Raw genomic sequence first — 15,771 nt, 5'->3', positions numbered from 1 at the left:
TACGAATTTGAACCCAAACTTTAGAACTTGGTACACTTTTACATCTCAGTACTTTTTGTGCCAGCATAATTTCAACATAGGAGAACTTGGCTCCTTTTTTAACACTAATGTTTTTGTTGTGATAAACTTTTCTTGAAATCAAATAAAAATACTGTAGGTATACCTTACCATAAGAAGGTTATTGTGTTTTAACTCCAACTGCTACAATAAATCAAATTAAATTGATGTAAAATGTTTGCTTTTATATTGCGCATTGTAGGAAATTTTTTTTAACATTGACATTTCCTATTTTTACTCATTGTCACATAAAACGTTCAATTGTGTTAAACAAAAGTATATTTTAGGAAGCAAAATGTTTTGTCTTAAGGCATTCGTACGAGTACATTTTTTTGTTCTTATTCAAATGTCACTCATAGCTTTTAAATCCATTAAATTTTTTAAGGCTGTGTCCTTGAAGTTGACGAAATTCGTATATAACAAGTGTTTTGTGATTTTTAAGTGCATGAATTATAGAAAACAATTTTTTTCGTAACTAGTACAGTTAGGGAAGAAACGGGTACGTATTTTTTTACTTGCGATATTATCTTTGCAGTTATTTAAAAGAATCGCGATCGAAACCAGGTTGAAAAAATGGGTTCATTTAACAAAAAATTTATTACCTAATGAACTATGTTTGAATATATTTCAGTAAAATATGATAAAATATATTGAGGCAAAAAAAAAAAGGGAGAGACGATTCTGATAAAATATTCTTTACCGAACTAAAATTTAAATTACAAACCCTCGAGCACGTTTTCGTTTTTTCAAAGGCTTTAATTGCTTTTAATCATTTTCATTTTTCTCACTTTTTCTCTTTGTTGATTAAATGTAATGCATGTTTGTGCTTTTGTGGTGAAAAGTTCAAAGAAGCTTATTAATAAAAAAAATAAATCGACAAATTAAATTACACTTTGTAAACGCTTGAATGAATACAAAGGGGAAAATTACACACGCAATTACAGAGAAAAACAAAAATGCAACGTGTTGGCTGCGGTAGAAACAAAAAATATACGTTGATTTCACTTTATTTCACTTATAATGAGCTACGGCACGAGTAAATTAAATCACATTGGTAAAAGAGTAAAATTTCAGTAGTTTGAAATTCTTTTAAAATAACGATAGTGAAACAATTCTTATAAAATACCTAAGGTGTCAATATTAAATTAATTGATGTAGTCGGAATATTTAAGGAATTATCTGAAATTTTCACAGGGGTATAGATTACCTAAGGCGTTTTTTATTTAAGGCTTTTTCGAGAACCCTAATTTTTTCAGATTTTTATTTTGACTCTAGATGGTTTTCTCATTATAGAAATAGGTAAATTTCTACTTATGAGGTTATTTTTTCAGATATAGTTTTAAAGTAAAAATGTTTGATGAGGTGTATAAACTTGTTTTCAACTTTCTACTACCAGGGGCAGGGGCGGATCCAGGATTTTTTTCTGGGGGGGGGGGGGGGGCACAAGGGACGGATTGGCAAAAAAAAACAGCAATAACAGTTAGAAATAAAGTGAAGTACCATACGACTGACTAACAAGCAGAAAATTTTAACGACCCACAGTGGTCTAAAACCTGGCCAAAAATATTTAGGCACATTTCCCACATCAAATAGGTACCAAATGACCAAAAAGTTATTCGAAAGGAAAAATTTTCATTTTCTTGTTACAGTAAAAGCCACTTAAGTGCTAACCCTCTTACTCCTGGATTAGCCGGAAGAAAAAAAATATAAAAAATCAGAAAATGCACGTACAATTCTGTGCTATATTAAAGTTAGTAATCTATTCTTTGTTTAATTTTTTGACTTAAGTTGTTTCACCAAATAGATTTTGAGAAATTAAGTTTTAAAGATGAAATTTTGAAAAAAAAAATGTTTACGTTTTTTAATTGATTTTGTATAAAATTTTGCAATATTATGGACATAATTATACCATTAGTTAATGACCTAGTAGTTTTTAGTCAAATACTAAAGACTTCTTTCTAATAAATATTAAAGTTCCTAAGAATAACAAAAAAACTGAATCCTACTTTTTTGCCGGGAAACCCAGTTTTTTTTTTTATTTGCATTAACCTTTTGTAACCCAAGGTCGTAAATTTAAAAATTAATAAGTCAATCGATTGGCCTTTATTATTAAAGATAAAACACGTATTTTTTAAAAATTCAATAAAGTCATTATTTACTTAGTTATTTTGGGAGTAAAAAAAAGTTTAAATAATTTATTTTTATATAAAAATTCAAAAATTCAAGCAAAAAACTATCTAATATTAATTTTTAGGCACTTTCCTAAAATCCAAAAATAAAACCCCGTGGGGTTTACAAACAAAAACTATTTTTTTTCTGAATTTCGTAGTTTTTATACAAATTTGCTTATTTTCAAAAAAAGCCCAACTTTCAACATTAACTGTCAATTAAAAACTATTGGTGCTATTTATTAGAAATTTGAAGTACTATTTCGATAAAGCAATACTTAAAGATTATAATATTAGAAGCTTCAAAAGAAAAAAAAATAGTTTGTAGAGCTTTTTTGCAATCTTTTTCGGTTTGTTACAGAAATGTCACATGGGGCTACAAGGGGTTAAATTGTTTTATACCTCAAGAATATTGTGTTCAAATTGTGGGTCTCTTGGAGCCAAATTGACCAAGTTATAAGTATTTTAATACTACCCTTAGGAACGTTTTAGTCTTTTAGTCCAGAGTTCAAAACTTTAAATCGTTATCCCCACAACTAATGTTTTCAACGCCGGTGCTCCTCATAACTTCAAAACTACTGCACCGATTCTTTTGAAATTTGGAACACTATTTTTTTTACATATTTTTAGAGGTATCCCTGGAGAAATTTTCTCAATAAAATAATATTTATAAAAATCTATAAGGAAGGGTCGCTTTTGAGGAGTTTTTTTTTAAGGGGTCTTTATTTTCGGGGTGCAAACTTGGGCAAACTTCTGAAATGCAAGTTTGTTCTACATATATTGCAGTTCTATAATGTATAGTTTATGCAAAAAAGTGCAAATTTTTTAACCCCTCTGTATGAAAAAATAGAGTTGCATATAGGTACAATTATTTTTTTTATATCATTCAATGTCATTCGATGTCCATATCAAAATTTTTCACCAAAATCACTTTGAAAATTCACTTTTTTTTAAATCGAAAAATCGTTTATTTATTTGTGAGGTGGAGCTTTTCATGGGAAAGGGATGAAACAATCAACAAAATTCGCATTTTCAGCCAGAAATAGACAAGAATTTTACTCAAGTTCTTTCTGTTATTATTCATATATTTTTAAAACTCTTATAGTTTGATTTCCTTTAAGTATGAACTATAAGTTCTGGGGGGGGGGGGCACGTGCCCCCGTGCCCCCCCCCCCCCTAAATCCGCCTATGACCAGGGGTTTAGTCAGGAAATGCATATCAAAGACATGAATCACTGAGAACACAACTTATTAAAATTCATTTAATTTCAAAACTGAACTCCCGACAGCCCAAAGCGATCATTTGAGGGATTTTACAAAAAGGGACCCAAAAATAAATACATTTTATTGAAACGAACAGACATACAATAGACCATTGCCAATAATTTTTTGAAAAAAAAAAAAAAAAATTACTAGCAGAACATTGTTAATGGGAAAATTTAGGATAAATGGTATATGAAAGGGAAAAAATAAGTTGCCCACAAACAAATTGGGGGAAAAGGGGTAGGTGGGCGAAAAAGAGTTATAGGTAATTAATAAACTACAACTTTTACTCAATTTTTTTTATATGTAGGTAACCTCAAAAATAGTTAAAAATGCGAAAAAACAATGTTTTGTTTTCTTATTCTTATCTTTTACAAGAATAGTTGTTGGATTTTAATGTACTTTTTTAGGTTTTTAATTAATTTTTAATTTTTTAACAAAATATGAATTTTTTGACTAAATTAATTTGATAAATTAGCTTATTTATCAATCAAAAAAGTAACCGGAATTTTTTTTAATTTTTGTAAAGTTTGCAATGCCGTGTTTTAGATTAAATCTTTTTATAACACTTAATTTCGGAAAATATTTTTAAGAAAATTGAAAAAAGCAAAAACACGATTTTTTAAGATCGATTTTTTAGTAAATTACAATAAATATTGGCCAGCCAGATTTTGCATAAAAACTAAGTTATAATTTCTAATGAAATTTGACCTTCTAAATTCGAATGTGCAAAGTTTTTGGGATATCGAATTTTGAGTTTTTATTAAATTTCTTATAAAATTAAATTTAAAATATTCTGTAATAGACCAGTGCCAATGCCTTTAAAGACATTAAAAAGTACAAAAAAATTATAGTAAAATGAAACTCATTGGAAAAGGAGGTGAATATGATGAAAATTAAAGGAAAAATAAATTACGGGTGAGTCGAGTTCGGGAAGTGGGTGGGTTGAGTTTTTAATGGTAAAAAATGGTAAATCTCGATTTCCGGCAAAACTACAAATCCTATAGAAAAAAGTTGTATGGCAAAGTTGTAGGTAATGAAAATATCTACAACTTTTGTATCAACAATTTTTTCACATAACCTCAAAATTTATGTGAAAAATTCAAAAAACCGAGTTTTTGGTTTTTTATTTTTATCTTTTTCAAAAACAAAAATTTTTCTACGAAATTTGGTGAAAACTTACCTTATTGTGTCCCAAATACACTGTAATTTATTTGAAACACCCTAGTTTTCAATCGAAAATTCACGTGTCAAAAATCAGCTTTTTTTAAAAAAGTCGGTGGGCATTTCGTTCGTTAAAATGTCTATTTTCTGATGGTGTAAAAAAAAATTTACATCAGTATACTATAGAACATGTTCTGGTAAAATTCAAAAAATGGAAAAAGCTTGAATTCGAAAAAAAATTTTTATCATTGTTTACAATTTTGGCCTATTTATTCAAATTTACACTTTAATTACTCAAAAAACGTAAGATTTATCAATGTTACATGAAATGAAATGAAATCTACTATGTTTTTTTTTTTGGTTTCAAAAATTATCGACCCTGGTCTATAATACATTTTTTTTTTAAGCAACTTTTACCATAAGAAAGAGCAAATACGTGCAACCGTGAATTTTATTGGTTCTTAAAAATTAATTTCAATGAGCATATTGTCACGCCTATTTCATTGATTTTTATATTATATTATGGTCATTATCTCTACCCATTTATACTTCTCAATAATTTAATTTATTTAAAACAAGGTAAAAAATCCTAATTTTAAGGATATAATTATCTAAGAATAGAACATTTGTATTTCATTTTAAATCGAAATTTATTCTACTTGTAATAAGAAAAACCAATCCCATTAATTTTGTATCAAAGACATCTTCATTAATTTATTCAAAATAATCGAACATTATAAACAAAATAAAAGTAGCTATTTTCTATAAAGATCCTTGACAGCTTAACAACGCAACGCCTTCTTAGAAAATGTAATTAATTTATAATAAATCTCAATCGAAATTTATACTCTTTACGTAAATATCCAACCTCCTTTTAATATTATTCCTATACAATTTATAATGAATTTTCGTAATGTAATTAGTTTAGTTACTAAAATTAATTTCCCATTTTCTCTAATAAAATTGATCTTTTATATACAAAAGATTCAACATTATTAATTACGATAAAATTGAATTTGGTTTCGAATACACGAGAGATGGGAGAAGCAAGAATTTATGTTTAGTTAAATCTATAGTGTTTCTATTGTGAACTCATTTTGATGTTTTTCTCACAATTAATAGGAATGTTGTTAACATTTTTTTTTTTTTTTGATAATACAAAGTTGGCCGACTTTTGAGTAAATGAAATGTGAAAATGATGTTTCTTGAAAAAATAATCTCTTCTCGAAAATTCTAAAGTCTAACAGTCAACATTAACTTATGTAAAAAAAAAATTCTAAAATCCCTTTTCAGCTTCTAAAGTTTTTATTCGATTCTACAAAGGGGTGCAAATTTGATTTAGAAATGTCGTTTTTAAAAGAACTATACTCCGAAAGTCATATTACATTTTTTTTCAAAAAAAATCCTTATAAAATGCCTTCAAAAATCACGTATTTTGAAAGTTTTCACATGGGTAGAGTAAACAGAAGAATTAAGGTAAAAAATGTTTTGTTTGTTCTCCTTTCTAAGTGTGTTTGTGTTTGACCAGTTCACTGCGTGGGTTTATCCTTTACTCTTTTGTCTACAGAAATAAGTAAACAACCAAGAATAAAACCAAAAATTCCAAGAAAAAAATCGAAATACGTTTCAGATGTTTGAAGTAAAAAGCAACAAAACAGCATTTCTTGTATATTCAACCTTCAACTTCACCAAACATTTTCAATATTTGAGTTTCAGAGCAAAAACGGTTTTTTTTTTTTTTGATCAGAAAACACAAAGGCATCAAAAAACTCGAAGGTAACTCATATGAAATAAAAAATTCCAGACATTTTTATTTTTCAAGAAAAGTCCCTTAGTTACCCAAAATGCCTTCATTTGTTCGAATATATTTCTCTCGTGATACGCCATAAATTTGGGATATTTCATGGATCAATCTCAATTTCAGTGTGAGAGATGATAATATATTTGATTTTGATTTGAAACCATGACTATTTTCCTATGATGGCCGCACGTATTGTTTAACCTTCTTAACCTTCCCTTCGTTAGTAAAAAAAAAAAAAAAAAAACAATCCAAAACACGTCTTGAAAATCATTATAAGAGGAATCCAATAAAAATAAAATAAATTGAAAAAAAGCTTTTCAACTCACATAACAAACAATCAAGATTTCCAAAATAATAAAAACAAAAATTGTTATTCCCTAGGACGCTTCTGTAAACCAGCCTACCAAATATTTTTTTTTTTTTTTTTTTTGAGAAGTTACACTTATTTTTTGTTATGATTGTGAGGGTGTGAATGAAATATAAAAATAAATAAAATTATATTGTGACCTATATGTGTCCAATTGAAACGTGCTTTTATTAAATGAAGGCAAAATTGTTTACTTTTTTCTGAAGAGAAAAACTGATTTATTGAAATAATTAATTGAATTTTACTGGAATTTTATTTTTTATTGAAAAAATAAAATATTTCTTGGAAATAGTTAATCGAAATTTAATATTTCAATTTGCAAAAATCACAACTATATGATTTGCATGAAAGTAATTTGATTCTCAGTTCAATTAAATTAACACAACATTTTAAACTTTTTTTTTTTCTATGAAAAGCTTTAAAAGAACTAATTATTATGACGACAATTAATATCAGGAAATAAAATACAGTTGTTTTTCAACAGATTTTTAATTGTTTTTTAAATTAATTATTGATTAATTTTAATGCAAATCAAGGTTAGTGGAAAATCAATAACGACTAAAATAATGACGTTAATTCTCTTTCCAAGAATTTTATATTTGCTAATTTATAATTTTTTTCAATTAATAAAAGGTTTCTTTCTAAGAACGATGGTTAATTGATTTGATTTCAATAACGAACAGCAATATGAATATTATGTATTCTTGTTTGATATTAAGTTGGTTGGTGAGTAAAAACTAAAAAGCATGAAGCAAAAAAAAACACGTATACGCCATAGTGACCCAATGAAATGCTCAGCTTATAGTTATCAAGAACATGAACGCATTTACCACATTCAGCAATAACTTAAAATAAACCTGCCAGAAATCAGAATAAGTGGCATTGTTATGCAATTATTTAATTATTTTTTACAACAAAATCAGTAATGATTGTTTGTCTACGCAGAACTGCATTTACATAAATTAATATATACACCATAAAACAACGTAAAATCAATGAAAACCACATTGATTTAACTATTATTCGGAATAATTTTGCGTTGAAAATGAACATTTTAAAATCAACGTGGAAATAAGGTTAATTTTTTGTGGTTTTCTATTTCAAAACAACATATTTCAAAGTAATTCATCTTTGAAACAAGGACGTTTCAACTTTAATTTATTTTTTCCTCAGTGTAATAGACAAAAAATAATTTCTTTTTCACATATAAATTTTTGTTTAACTCAATAATTCTTCTCATTTTCAATTTTAAAGCAATATGGAAATGATAAGATTTCTAGAAAACGTTTCTTTAAGGGCCAATTTTTCAATAGTCAGTTAAACAGTCATTTAGTACTTATTCCTAAGGATAGAGAAAAAATCATTTTTTCAACAAGCAGATATAGCTTATTCCTTAGAATAAAACTATCTGCTTCTTTCAGAGACGAATAAAAATTATTGTAAGGAATAATCTCAACAAAAATATTGTGTCAGTTGTCAAAGCTGTTTTGAAAGAATTTTGAAAAAAATACAGTGGAACACAAGAAAACAAAAACAATCATGAATAAAAATGACGTTTAATTTTAAATATTTTTGAATTTGACAATTTTTTTTTGTTATTCTGTAGAATAAATTATTCTTGATTGAAAAATTCAATGTTTTTATCTGATTGTTTATGAGCCTAATATTTTTATTCATCGAACAGTTAACTGACTGTTTATTAGAAGATTGAAAAATTGGCTCTAAATAAACAAAAATTTCATTGAGAATAAAATAATGTTCTTTTTTTATTATTTATTTAAGGAACTCGTATCTAGTTTCCAAGAAAGTAATTTCAAATGTACATATATACATACATTATGTAAGTTATTAAATACAAATATTTTTAACCCTCTGTAGGCACACCTCTTTTTTGCGAATTTGGTTTATACTTTTTCATGTCGCTAGAACTTTTTTCGGTCTCACTATTTTATAGAGAATCACATAATATGAAATTGATGTAGAATATTCCGAGGAATTCGAATATTGTATTCACAATTCAAAAAAAATGTATTTTCACCCTTATAAAGACACTTTTTTGTAACCACTTTTAATTTTTGTCCTGCCAAATTCGCACCGGTCGGTGTGCCGACAGAGGGTTTAATATAAAATTTAAAAATTTCAAAAAATTACATTTCCGAATTCAATGATTAAAAAGCAAATATTTATATAATCCCCGTTGAACAAAACAGTTCAAAGAAAACTAACATTAAAGTTTTCAGGCGAGACGATTTATCAAGGGCATTGACTCTTTCCAGACTCTGACACATACTAGTCTTTGGATATATTTTTTAAACTGGAACTTTTGACATACATAACTTAAATTTTTCACTAGTCAGATAAACCCCAGCTAAGGCTTATTCTTACGAATAAACGTTTTTTTATATTGACATTATGTTTTCTTTTGATATTCTAACTGACTTTTTTGAGTTTTCAAGCCAGGCGGAAAAATTTATTTTCTTATTTATAGGTAATAAGTAATAACTATAGACCTGCATGTACTCAAAATTTTAATCGGTTACTTTTATCATAAGAAATTGGGAGCGTATTTTCTAGTCTTTAACTAAGGTACCTATACAATATCTCACTAAGCGCCAATTTTTCAATAGTCAGTTAAACAGTCATTTAGTACTTATTCCTAAGGATAGAGAAAAAATCAATTTTTCAACAAGCAGATATAGCTTATTCCTAAGAATAAAACTATCTGCTTCTTTCAGAGACGAATAAAAATTATTCTAAGGAATAATCTCAACAAAAATATTGTGTCAGTTGTCAAAGCTGTTTTGAAAGAATTTTGAAAAAAATACAGTGGAACACAAGAAAACAAAAACAATCATGAATAAAAATGACGTTTAATTTTAAATATTTTTGAATTTGACAATTTTTTTTTTGTTATTTTGTAGAATAAATTATTCTTGATTGAAAAATTCAATGTTTTTATCTGATTGTTTATGAGCCTAATACTTTATTCGTCGAACAGTTAACTGACTGTTTATTAGAAGATTGAAAAATTGGCTCTAATAATAATTTATTTAAAATAATAATGAATAAATATACTAAAAGAATACTTATTTAAAAATTGTTTGTTAAATTAAGTTTGTGCACTCTTGAAAGGATTATTTTCAAGTGATCGCATTTTTAAGTGACATAGCTCCACAAGACATGGCGAAGTCAATAATGCTGCACCCCATAGAGATGAACAGGTAAAGGTATTGGGATTGGGTGTGACACACCAATAGGCAAAAAATATTATCGCAGAAGTTTTTAGTTTTTTCAATTGCAAGAAAATTTTAATTTCATTCCAATTTACTCTTTTTGTCTGAGCAATATAAAATTTATTACTGAATTTTTTATTATATAAAGAATTTTAAAATTTTTAACAAAGGATAACATAAGCCGTTTCAGTAAAATTTTGCACGGGAAGTAACAAAAATTATTGCTAAGGATAAACAAAAGTTTTTTATTTGTTGGTTTAAAGCGAATTTTTTTTTCACAAATAAATAAAAGTAATCAATTATTGTTGTTAACAGCATAAAATGTTTACTGAGTAAAATACTGAATACCAAAGTGTATATACGTACTTTCCCTAAAATTCAAAGTTTGTATATTTCAAAAATTACTTAAATCATGTTCACTGTTATGTATGAGTATTTTTTTATAGTTTAAAAAATGAGTATGAGTATTTTTTTATAATTTAAAAAAAATACTCATACACCACAGTGAACATGATTTTATTTCTTAAAAATACGAAACAAGTGGATGTGTAACAAAGGAATATTTGCTCGTTTACGTATGTATTTTAAAAAATTACAATTCTTTTGTTCATTATTCTAAAAATTTTCGTCAGATTGCTTCTATCTTTGTAATTTTTCATTTGGCGCTTCTACAGATAAACTTAAGGATATAAAAAGTAAAAAAAAGAGGTCTGTAAAGCCTGTTTACGGACGATGATTTTACGTGATAACGTCGTCAGAAAACAGGTTGTGTGCTTTTGTTTAAAATGAGTCAATAGAAGCGTTTACTTTTTTCAAACAATCATAATTTACAAGAAAAAACTAAACAAAAATATCTTTTTCATTTTCTCATTATATTAATTGTTTTTATTTTAAAAGCTTACAAAAAAAAACTATGCAATTTAAAAGCCAAGCATTTCTTCTTAAGAATAAAACCATTTTTAAATTTTTGCAATGCGCAAAAAGTATAAAAATAATTTATTGAAAACAATTATTTTCATCAAAAAAAGCTCTTTTTTTTTGCTTTTTTATCTTCTCACGTCATTAATTCCATTTTTTCCCCTTACAACCTATACATAATTTTATACTATCTGAAAGCTTATTATTTCACCTTTCATATGACGTATCATTATCATTTCAAAGATGCCTACATGAGAAGTTAGAATTTTTTAAAGTCAGTGTTAGTGTTTTGAGGTTTTTCGTAAGTTTCATGATTTAACATTGTGGAGCTTGTAGTTAGTCTACCGTTATGTGTTATATACCAAATGAAAGGTAATTGTATCAGGATGCTCATAAAATTTCTATCTGCTCTTGGTCAAAAGTTATAACGTGTTGAATTCTAAAATTTTATTTTACCGTTATCTCAAAATTATGTTTACGAAAATAATTGAAACTTGGCACACATTTAGTCGTGGTCATGGTCTATCATTACTGTATATACTTTATTCCTGTATCTATTAAAGAAAAAAAGATAAAAATAAAAAAACGATGAGAATCGGTTAAAAACGGTAAAAAAACGTGTTTTTTTAAAACGTGTTTCTTCCGTTATTCAGTCAAAACTCACTAAAAGCTAAAAATCAAAAACTACCCAAAAATACTCCTAAAAAACAAGGTGTTTTTTTTAAAAATTCACATTTCGAAACGCAGAGTGTTGGAAAAAAATCCGTATCAGACGCTTACTTTTTTGTCCTCATCTTTCACTTGGCACCTTTAGAATTGTCAAAAAAAAATGTTTTCTACCCAAAATCATCATTTTGTCATAGCCCCAACACGTGTACAACGTTCAAACAAAGCGTTATAGTTTAGTTTAAAAATTTTTAAGATTTTTTTCTTATATGCAGTTATTCTTATATTAGTCTCATCTATCTATAGCAAAAAAATCAACTCTCTACAACTTCGCGTTTAGATTTTAGCCCAAATTTCATCTTTCCGTTTTACCCCTGTTTACCCTATTAAATGAAGGAATTTTTAAAAATCCTTCATTTATCTTAAGATTTAGGTTATTATCTTTCAAATAAGCTATAGAAGATTTTTTATAAAATTGTATCTTTCAGTTTTTTATTTAGTATTGTATTTAAAAAATTTAGTAAAAATTCTCACCGAAATTTTAATTTTTAATGTTATCCATTTTTTTTTTTTCAATCCAGATAATGTATCATTTATTTGTTTAATAATTGTTTAATGTATATTTTTGTTTTACTAAATATTTGTATTTATTTCTGTCACCTTTAATGTCAATGTAAATTTTTTTTTTTTATATTTTTGTTTATTCTTCTATAAACTTTTTTTATTTAAATTTATAATAATTTGGAAATTATTATTATTTATTTATTTATTTTAAAATTTGTGTTCACTTGCTTTATTGATTCAAAATATGTATTTAATTTTTTTTTCTTTTAGATAATCACTTAAACTATAGGATTTACAAAATTCAATTTTGTTTTTAAAATTAAATATTTTATTTTATAAGATTTCAATAAATTATTTTTTTTTTATTTTTGATTTAATTTATATTTGTACGTCGATTTACGTATTTTGTTGAATAATAATTAATATTTTATTTTTATTTTCAATCTATAGGCAGAATTGTTTAAAATCTTATTTAATGTTATATTTTTTTCGTTTAGTTAAATTAGCTTAACTTTTTTCGTTGTTATTTAAATGAACAAAAATTCTCATTTCACTTAATTTTGTATTGAAATATTCTTATTATCTTTTTATTTATATGAAATTTCACTTAATTTTAAATTTTATTTATTTATTTATTTATTTTTTAATCAATTATTCTAGATACATATTTTGTATTTATTATATAGAAGCATTCAATATTTTTTTAATTTTATGTTTGTTTAACAACCACTTTGATTAACTTAACCACTTAAATTTTAAATAACCATTTATTATCACTTAATTCCAATTTAGCAAAGACTTAAACCACTAACACTCCCGATATTTGTGTTAGAAAAGATATGCTATAGGATTAATACCGATTTCATTAGTACCAAACCGTTTGAAGAATCCCGAAGAACTAAAATTCCCGAATCCTTAATACAAGTTCCTTCGTAGGGACATCAAAGGATTCAAGTCATCATTATTTGATATATTTGTAGTCCTTGTGAATGGCAACAAAATTGCCATTCTATGTTTTTTGTTATCGAATAAAATTGCGCTTGCGTTGGAAATTTTGGAATGTAGAAAAAGGTAGATTTAAGGGATGGGGAATTTAAGGGATGATTTTTTGTTTACACAACAATTTCCCGTTTGGTTGCATTTTAGGTTTGCGTAAAATTAACCTTGAATTTACATTTTCCTCAATGAAATTCAGAAATAGAACTTGAAAAATGTAAGCAGGGGGAAAAAAAGGAAAAAGTCATTGCCAGGCGATGTAGTTGTAAAGTTGTATTTGTGTGTGTTTGTGTGTTTAAGTAGGTTAACTTTCAAAGTATTGAATATGTTTAGCGAAAAATATACTCACTTGTGGCTTCAGGACCTTAATTTATAGATTTGTGCTTATAGATAAAGGTTATTATGGTTTTATGAGTAAGTTATAGCAATAATCACTTTGCTAATGGACTGTCATAAAAGTCTGAAGACCAAAAAGAGGTCATGAATAATGAATTACATGCCTGTTGAAGTAATAACGCCTTATATTGTACTCTGAAGAACGATATAGAAACAATGATGAGTTATCCTGAGAATATGATTGTGATAAATTTTAATTATAAAAAGCGTGTATTTTTTGGGGCGAATTAAGACTTCGTTCTTCATTCATAGAGTACACCCCCAAGAGGGTTTCTTTTTCATTATATTTGTGCTCTTGGATGGTAAAAAAAAAACAAGGTGAGGTTTTTTAATGTTAGGGTTAGTTTTAATAAAAAGAAAATACCGTCCTAACACTTCACAGTTTCTAGCAGTATTGTGAAATTATAATTAAAAGTAATACTACCCGTCATTAAAAAGTCTAGGTTCAAGTTTTATGCGCTTGAAAATTAAATATTAGCTTATGCGAGTAAAAGATATTATACCTACGTGTTTTTGTTGTGTGAAAATAAAATTGTATCTTTGGCATTATAAAGTTTTGAAACGAAAAGATGTGGGTGCAGGCTTTGGTTAAATATGAGATGGTTATTTTAATCTCTCTTAGGCACGTAAAAAATAAATTTACGTGTTAAAAAAAAATATAGAATAGTTTCTGAGGTAATTTAAAATAAAAAAAAAACTGTTGACACAGAAGTAATTTATCATCTTAATGGTGAAGTGCTGGTTTTAAAAGATTGGTTTTTAGCTTGAGGAGAGTAATCAGTCATACAGCCTACTAACAGTTCTCCTTCTATTAACCATATTTTAACTTCTATAAGGATTTAAAAAGAAAAATATGGTATTCAATTTCGAGTCCTTTTAACAATCTTTTTTAAGAAGGTTTTAACCCAAAAAATTCTTAAGTTGTTTAAAATTAAAGAAAAAAGTGGTTATCTGTAAAGTTGGTTTACGGACGACACAATTTTACGTGATAACGTCATAAGAAAATAGGTTCTGTTCTTTTGTTGAAAAAAATGATCTAAAAATTATTAATTTGTCAACTTTATTGTACAAAAAATTATAAGATAATAATTCTTAAGGACCTTACATATTTATATCTGTATGTTTTGTAGAAAAACGGAATAACGTTTTTGAATCTAATCATAATTTACAAGAAAAAGTTCTCATTATATCAAATTTTTCATATGAAAAGCTTACAAAAAAATTACACGATTAAAAAGTTTAGTATTTCTTCTAAAGAATAAAGCCATACTTAAATTTTTTTCAGTGCGTAAAAGGTATAAAATAATTTATTGAAAACAATCATTTTTCACGAAAAAATGTGAAAAATCCATCTTTTTTTTATCTTCTAACACCATTAAATCCATTTTTTTATACGACAGCCTAAAACAAATTTTATATCATAAGAAAGCTTATTATTTCACCTTTCATTTGACACTTCAATCATATTTCTACGATGCCTACAAAAAAAGTAAGAATTTTTAAAGCCAATTTTTTGTACCCAAGCGGGTACAGTGGTAGTAAATGGGTTAAAATAAATTTTTCTATGGATAAAAAAATCAACTTTCTAAAATATCGCATTAAGAAAATAGCCACTTTTTTGCAAATTCGTTTTACACCTATTTACCCTATTTAATGATTCAATTTTTAAAAATTCTTTATTAGTGATCCTGATCACCTTTAGGTTATTATCTTTCAAATAAGTTAAAGTAGATCTCCAATAGTTAATTTATAATTTTGAATTGAAATTTTTGCCGCACTGCTAAAAATTTCAAGGGGAACGGGTGAAAATGATATTTATTTCATGTCAAGGTTTTTTTTTAACACATATTATTAATTGATTTTAAACATGTTGAAAATGAAGGCTATTCATTAAGTTTCTCCAGAATGCAGACACGAATGTACATATTTATCATCACACCACACTTCTAACCTAACTTTATGGTTCAAATTCCATTCTAATGCATGTGCTGCAGATAACTCTGAACATATTCATGAATAATACCATTGTTAATTAAGACGAATCAACATTATCGATTTCCATCATCGTAGCTAAGATTCTACAAGAGCATATCGCTTCCTTCAAAACACGAACAACGAAACAAAGCGAATATGATATCAATACAGTGCTGCATAGATTAAAAGTTTTGTGAAAATTTCG

At 26.5% G+C, this 15,771-nt stretch overlaps 1 protein-coding gene across 1 annotated transcript in view; it reads right to left on the bottom strand.

The window, feature by feature from the left end:
* LOC129909943 (cholecystokinin receptor-like) overlaps positions 1–12,291 on the bottom strand; it is a 56,124-nt gene extending 43,833 nt beyond the window's left edge. Inside the window, exon 1 of the mRNA XM_055987122.1 lies at positions 12,171–12,291. The gene's annotated coding sequence lies outside the window, so the exon portion shown is untranslated. The remainder of the gene's footprint in view (positions 1–12,170) is intronic.
* Positions 12,292–15,771: the final 3,480 nt, after the last annotated feature.

Source organism: Episyrphus balteatus, chromosome 2, assembly GCF_945859705.1.
Source record: "Episyrphus balteatus chromosome 2, idEpiBalt1.1, whole genome shotgun sequence".
Taxonomy (NCBI): domain Eukaryota; kingdom Metazoa; phylum Arthropoda; class Insecta; order Diptera; family Syrphidae; genus Episyrphus; species Episyrphus balteatus.
This window is presented reverse-complemented; position numbering and strand designations above follow the sequence as displayed.